Source organism: Engraulis encrasicolus, chromosome 4 (genome assembly GCF_034702125.1).
Source record: "Engraulis encrasicolus isolate BLACKSEA-1 chromosome 4, IST_EnEncr_1.0, whole genome shotgun sequence".
Taxonomy (NCBI): Eukaryota; Metazoa; Chordata; class Actinopteri; order Clupeiformes; family Engraulidae; genus Engraulis; species Engraulis encrasicolus.
The window spans coordinates 30,879,646-30,887,145 of NC_085860.1; the positions used below are offsets into that span (position 1 = coordinate 30,879,646).

The following is a 7,500-nucleotide window of genomic DNA, read 5'->3' on the forward strand; positions in this document are numbered from 1 at the left end:
ACTATATTGTAACGGACTGCCTCTGCCTCCTCCGGAGTGAGATAACAGCGTTACCCCCTGTGAACTATACGTGCAGCCTATAAAATGGAGTTAATTTCAAATGGCGGGTGAGACTGTCAGGAAGCAACAAGCCGAGAGAGCAAGAGAGAGGGAACCATGAAGTGTGCGCCGAGAAGATCACCATTCTCAAGAATCGCTAAAGCCAGACATTGATGTGAGCTGTTCCAAATTGAGAGGGTTTTGCAAAAGTGCACTACTAAACATAAGAAAAGATATTCGTTGTGTTGATATGAATTATTTCTAATGTGTTGGTCACTGATTTTTATTCATTTTTGGAAAGGTAACGGCAGTCTTGCTGCCTAGCTGGCGCCCATCTAACTACAGTCGTTTGCACCACTACAATATCAACAAAATGTTTTAAAATGTACAACATCAATTTAAAGGTAGGTGTATTGTCCACACATGACTATAAGAAAATGTTTCCCTACGGGGCGAATAACACCCCCGACGCCGAAGGCGGAGTGCTGTTATCTCTGAAGGGAAATGTATTTTCCGTAGTCACGTGTGGAAAATACATTATCCCGCTTATCCCGCCTTTACCAACATTATAAAGCATACATAGTTAACCATAGTTTATAGCGTGCGCAAAGAAAGATAGTTCGTGGAACGCTCATAATTTAAACAGGTTAACAAGCAACATGGTTTGGCTACTTTCTAACTTGTTACAGCCACATTGCGCTTCAAACTGTTTGCCGGCTGCCTCGTTCACCACGCGATATCTACTAAACTCGGGTTCATAACAGGATCATTTATATCTAATCGGCGACAGTATTCCAGGAAAAAGCATAGACAACCCAAACACTGATGTGCGCCCTGACCATCATCATAGCCTATCGATCCTGATACAGGCAGAGCCTATCAAAGGGCGTTGATGGCTATGGACCTTTTCAGTAGCCTATGCTTGGGGAAGTAGGGCCTGCGTCGTGATTCACCGTTGGTGTTTGTATCAGCACGCCAAAAGTTACCTCACTAACGTTAATGATGTGCTTTGCTGAGTAACCTAGCCAAATATATCCAGATAATCGTGAATTATGCAAAATAAAGTCTGCCAACATGTATTGCCATTCTAGGAGCGATAAGGAGAATGCCGCACAGGCGCGGAGAAAGGGTTCCTTTGACACAGAGAATGCTCTGTGTGGCTGCGCGCATGCAGTGTTTAGTTTGCAGGTTTCAGGCAAATAATGGTGATCGATACGCCCTAGGTCCATAAGACTAACAGTAAAACAGGGACAATGACAAGAGGGATGAATTGCTTGAGGAAATCAAAAGGGACCGAGCGAAGTTATGACAACAAATTGACGTGCACCATTATGCAAGGCTACATGTAGTTATGATGGGTTAACCAATCAGTTACCGTTGCATTAATAATATGTATGATAAAGATGACTTCAGCGCAGGATATCAGAAATAAACAAGACAGTGCAGGTGGCTTTTAATTTTTAATATGGCCACATTATGCGTCAATACGCCAATGCGTATTAGGCTATTTATCATGAAACCTCAAATCGGAAGAAGCCTTATCTTGTACCCAGCACTTTTCAAACCTTACTCGGGTTTATGGTAATTGTCCGGGCCAGCACTTTTGAAATCAAACGGACGCCCTTGCCTGCATGACATGTCATTTGCATGATAAGAGCATGGACGATCATGGACATACGATGGTACACACATAGCCACACACGCACACAACACGGTTCAGTTCAACGTTTATTGACCAGCAAGCGAGCAGCGCAGTACCAGCTGATTTGCTCTGGAATCTCGAAATGAAAACGGACTTTTCTTGGGAAAAGTGTTGCAAGAACATTGAACTCATTTAGTAGGCCTATCATTGTGCCAAGCGTGTGTCGCAATATTGTACTGGGATATGTGTTGGGGAGGGCATTAACATTAGGCCTATGACAAAAAACATTATCGGGGAGGATTGAGGATAAATCTTACACGTTTCCTTATTAATGGAAAATTAATTCCATGCTAATTCCAAGTATTCAAGAACCTAAACAATATGTAATTGCTCCACAGTTCAAGGGTTAGGCTATTTATTCAGTGAGGTTGTGGATATTGACACCTTTCCTCTGCGATCGCGGATAGCCCCCACCTTTGCGCTTCTCATCTGGCTGTCACGATATGGAACGGGAAGAGACAGTTCAAGACAAGCGGCATGACTGCAATTGTCAATACAGTAGCCTAAAAAACTGTTAACTGTTCAGCGGTGTGTAGTCAAATTATCACAGCGGTGGTAGATGATTTTATGAAGACCTGGAGGACAAAAACCAACAGACACAATTGCTGAGTGTGTATGCAGTACACTGTGTGCAGAATTATTAGGCAAACATGTTTTTTGACCATATTGTCCATTATATGCATATTTTCCGCCACCAACCTCTATGGACATGAACACCTATTGGATTTAAGCATTCCAGGTCATGCATATTGGTATAATAAGAGAGAGTGTGATCGAAGGGGCCCAAGCCCCTATATCAGGGCAAAAATAGTGTGCATTATTATTAGGCACCTTTTTTTCCTCTGGGAAAATAGGCTACAAAGGAGATCTAACAAACTCTGAAAAGTCTATAAACTATTTTGAAGTCTTCCAGATGGATGTGGCTGTCTTGAAATTGCCCAGATATTGGTCATATCCGTCTAATGCACCGTTACGAAGTCATCAGTGTCACATGCATTGTGCTCACAAAGTAACTGCCGGATTGAGAAGAATTGAAGGTCAAACTACCACAAAATGATTACCCTGCAGTGCTGTTATATCCCAGAACTGAAACCTACATCGTGTGACCACAAGAACATTGTATTCAGCACTCAGAGACATGACCAAGGTAAAACAGGTTGAAACCTGAAGACCACTCAACAAGAAATGCAGTCAAGACTGGGTCAAGAAAGGTCTTTAGACAATTTTGCCAATGGTTTTATGAACTTGTGAAAGTGACTGTTAATGGACCAGATCGATGAGCCCATGGCTAGATCGGTAATGTGCACACTCAGATGAGTTCCTGAGTTCTACTCAAATGCCAGCAGAATACTGCATAAATACCATTGTCTTCTTGAAAGTTGCAAACTTTTCCCTCACAGATCCAGCTATGGGCTCATCCACCCTGTCTGTCAATAGTCACTTTCACCAGTCCATAATACCTTTTAAAAACTCTGTCCTAGGGTATTTCTTGACCCAGTCTTGACTTAATTAACTTGTTAAATGGTTGTCTGGTGTCATCCCTTCTTACCTTTGCTATGTCTCTGAGTTCTCAACAACCTGTTCTTCTGGACACCTGATGTAAGTTTGCATTCTGGAATATGATAGCACTGCAGGGTAATAATTTTCTTGTAGTTTCACCTTAAATTCTTCAAATTTTTGGCAGTGACATTTCATGTGAGACTGATGACCTTGTAACAGTGCATTTGATACTTCTGTGCTAACATGACCAACGTCTTGCCAATTTCAAGAGAGCCACATCCCTCTGGAAGACTTCAAAATTGTTTATAGACTTTTCAGAGTTTGTTAGATCTATTTTGTGGCCCATTTTCCCAGAAGAAAGCAAAGTTGCCTAATAATTATGCACACCGGATATTGGGTGTTGGGCTCCTTTGATCACACACCCATCTTATTATATACATATGCATGATCTGGAATGCTTAAATCCAATAGGTTTTCAGGTTCATAAAAGTTGGTGACAGAAAATACGCATAAAATGGACAATATGGTCAAAAAACATTATTGCCTAATAATTCTGCACACAGTGTATTTGTAACGAATGATTCTCCTGCCAGGATAGCGTTGGACTACAGAATAACCCATTTACATGTTGAATGTTGAGAGGAGGCATTTTGAAAAGTCGAAGACCTATTCACGAGGATATCATAGCTACCTTTCCTTGTCAATGTCCCATGCACTACAAAATATTCCAGAACCTCATCTGCGATAGGCTAAACACAATTTATCCAACAAGCTTGTGGATAATATTGCCACCTTTCCCCTCTCCTGCGGTAGCCAGTTGCCTTCTCAGAAGAAGCAATCTGAATCGGAAAGAGAGCTCACTGTTCAAGAGCTGCGGCAAGACTGCAATGGTCATCTGGTTCGTGGTGTCAACCTTCAGCCAAAACGGTGACAGATCCTTTTTTATAAGATAGACCTACCTTATTCGCAGCAGCCAAAATCAGTCAGACAATAAATGCTTAACGAGTAGGCTACGTGCAGGGTAGCGAATGCTCTTCTATCAGGGTAAAGTTTGCAATTGGAGAGGGGTGATTGAAGGGCTAAATTAAGTCCGAAATCAAAATGATAAAAAAATACGGTCGAATTATTTACAATACCCTACATGACAGAAAGAAAACGTGTAGGGGGTCAACTGAAAATACCCATAAACTGAGGACTATGGGCAACGTCAAAGTAAAATACAAACACGAAATCAAACAAAGCTTTTTTTTAATGCGGTACACTTCAAGCTTCACAAAACCCACTGGTTAATAGCAGGTTTTACGCACACATTTCGAAGCGGTTAATCACAGATGCTGCTCTCTTCCTTGCTCTCCCTTGCACCCCAACGTACACTGGGTTTAATACACCCTGCAATACTGGCAAACTATTATTCAATTATTATTTCATTTGTTCATGCAAAGACCTTTACGCGGCGGAGAGAGAACGCGCTCCTGTGCAGTGTTAACGTAGCGATTTAACCTCTCTCTCTCTCTCTCTCTCTCTCTCTCTCTCTCTCTACTGTAGCCATGGGCTTAACACAGGTGCATGGGTTCTGTAATGTTTTCAACACTGTTAGGACCTATATTGTTTTCTGGCTCATGCGCGAACTATTTGTTGTCATTCAGAATCAGAAACATCAAAGTGTCGGGAGACAGCTTTCTCTTGATGCTGGTGCTTCGCATCTAAAAAGTTACCGGAAAGTTAGAAAACTCGCTGCATGACAATGTGCTCAATGGTCAATAGCCTACTTCTAGATGCACTATAGTCTGTAGCCTAGACGCGCGCTGCTCTGATTTAAAGCGAGCACAAGGGTCAATAGCCTACTTCTAGACGCATTAAACCGCACTGCTTTGATTCAAAGCGAGCAGGCTGTGCTTGGTCCCGCCTCTCTGCCCGCAGATGGGAGTAAAGTAACGGCGTAAAAGTGAAAAAAAAGCTTCTCAAATATTGTCTAGATAATTGTCAAAAAATGTAAGGGCGTAAACGTAAATTGTCAAAAAATGTAACGACGTGAAAAAAAAAGCTTCTCAAAATTTGTCTAGGTAATTGTCAAAAAATGTAAGGGCGTAAACGTAAATTGTCAAAAAAATGTAACGACGTAAACTTTAAAAAACCAACAACATAGCCCTACCAGTTAAAATGAGTTTTATTTTATTTATAGATTTACATGTTTAAATCAACAAAAAACAAAACTTAACAGCTGATTTACATATTTAAATAAACAAAACCCTTAAAATGAGCATTAAAAAAGCTGATTTACATTTCTAATATAGGCAGGCTGAAGAAAACCCGTTAAAATGAGCATTAAAAAAGCTGATTTACATTTCTAATATAGGCAGGCTGAAGGGACGTTAAGTTGAAACCTAAGGATCTTTAGTTCAATTTTAAGGACCTTTCGTTCAATTTTAAGGACCTTTCGTAGGCTTTTGCGGTAGACGGAACGTCCTCGACGAAAGATCCCCTGCCTTATACGAATGGTCCAACGTTTTGTTCGAATGGTCCCCTCTCAAGAATCCATTCGACGAAAAGACCTGTACCCAGTCGCACGCATATATAGGCTACGCTGATGTCAGTGTGCGGGATAAGTGTCATGGTTGGCTAACTGTGTCACCTACCAGGGAAGCCGATAGGGGGGACAAATGTGTGTGTGTGTGTGTGTGTGTGTGTGTGTGTGTGTGTGTGTGTGTGTGTGTGTGTGTGTGTGTGTGTGTGTGTGTGTGTGTGTGTGTGTGTGTGTGTGTGTGTGTGTGTGTGTGTGGCGGGGGGGTTGGGGGGGGAGGGGTCCTCTTTAATGACTTTGTCCTTGGCCCAGTGAAAGCTGCCAGTGGCCCCGTCACGGAGGCACAGGTACAGGCGGGCCGCTGCAGGTGTCAGGGCTCGGTACGGCATGGCACAGGGCCTGCTGAGAGCTCCAGGGTGGAACATGCCGCTTGCTCTTGATTATGGCCAGGAAGGACACGATCCCTCACACATCTCCAAACATACATGCTGTTTTCAGGCCGATCAGAACTGCTCCAGTTCCCGCACTAGTTACCTTTTGAACTAAAGTGCTCAGCTGTGAATGTCCTGTGTTCATACCAGGCTCTCAACTCTTCTGTATGTGACCATTTGTTACCTGGAAGAAACTGCTGACGTCCACATTGTAGTGTTTTTCAGTTGGCATGGCAAACCAACTTTCCGGTTCCTGAACGCTCAGAACTGCAGCGTGAGCAGCGCGCCGATCGGTTCCAGATTAGGTGTGGGAACAGGCACCGGCACGGTTCTCTGTTGGCCTGAACAAGCCTAGAGACAGGAAGAGAAAGCCACTATCCCTCACATTGCTCACGCCTTAAAAATAAGGACCGAGAATTAGCACACAATTAATTCAGGTTTTTAGGTATAGTTAAATCAGGTCTTTCTCTTATTATTTAACTTTTTGTTATATCTGCTTTGATTTTGGTTTGCCATTTGCTGATGGCATGACTCTACACAGCAGGGGTGCATTTCTCGAAAGCGTAGTTGTTAGCAGTTAGCAACTTGGGTAGTTGCCAATGGGAAACAAAGTAGCTACCGTAGTTAGTAACTACGCTTTCGAGAAATGCACCCCAGGTCTGTGCCACAGTGAAAGCATGCGTGACGACAGAGAGTGATGCATGGCTATTAAATTCCTCTTTACCGCACAGCGCTAACGTGTGCTAATTCGATGACGGTTCCTACCGGCATGCAACATGAATTGCAGCCCTGCATACCAAGACGTGTACACACACGCATACAGACACACACACACACACACACACACACAGATATATACAGTATATAATGTAATAACGTGAGGATACCTAGTTGTTGCAATGTGAGGTGTGTTTACAAATTGATTATGCAAAGCACAAGGCTCATTTCTGTGGTAAATGGCTTTGGAAGTAAGAGGGAAACGCTGCGAGGTCGCCACTGTGCTTTTGGAAAGTGGCCAGCATGTCTGCTGCAGTTGATGGATTGTGACAATTAACCATGACTGAAACCTGGGACACAAACACACACAATCTCTCTCTCTCTCTCTCTCTCTCTCTCTCTCTCTCTCTGTGACCGTTAACCATGACTGAAACCTGGGACACACACACACACACACTCTCAAGCTCTCTCTCTCTCTCTCATACTGACTGACAATCACATGCTTCAGTGAAGCTGGACATCAGACACACACAAACACACTCTCTTTCACATGCACGTACGTACTCACACATGCAAACACGCACACATGC

At 42.9% G+C, this 7,500-nt stretch overlaps 1 protein-coding gene across 2 annotated transcripts in view; it reads left to right on the plus strand.

Moving 5' to 3' along the window:
• sergef (secretion regulating guanine nucleotide exchange factor) overlaps positions 1-7,500 on the plus strand; it is a 36,362-nt gene that overhangs the window by 16,941 nt on the left and 11,921 nt on the right. The gene's annotated exons all lie outside the window — the stretch shown is intronic.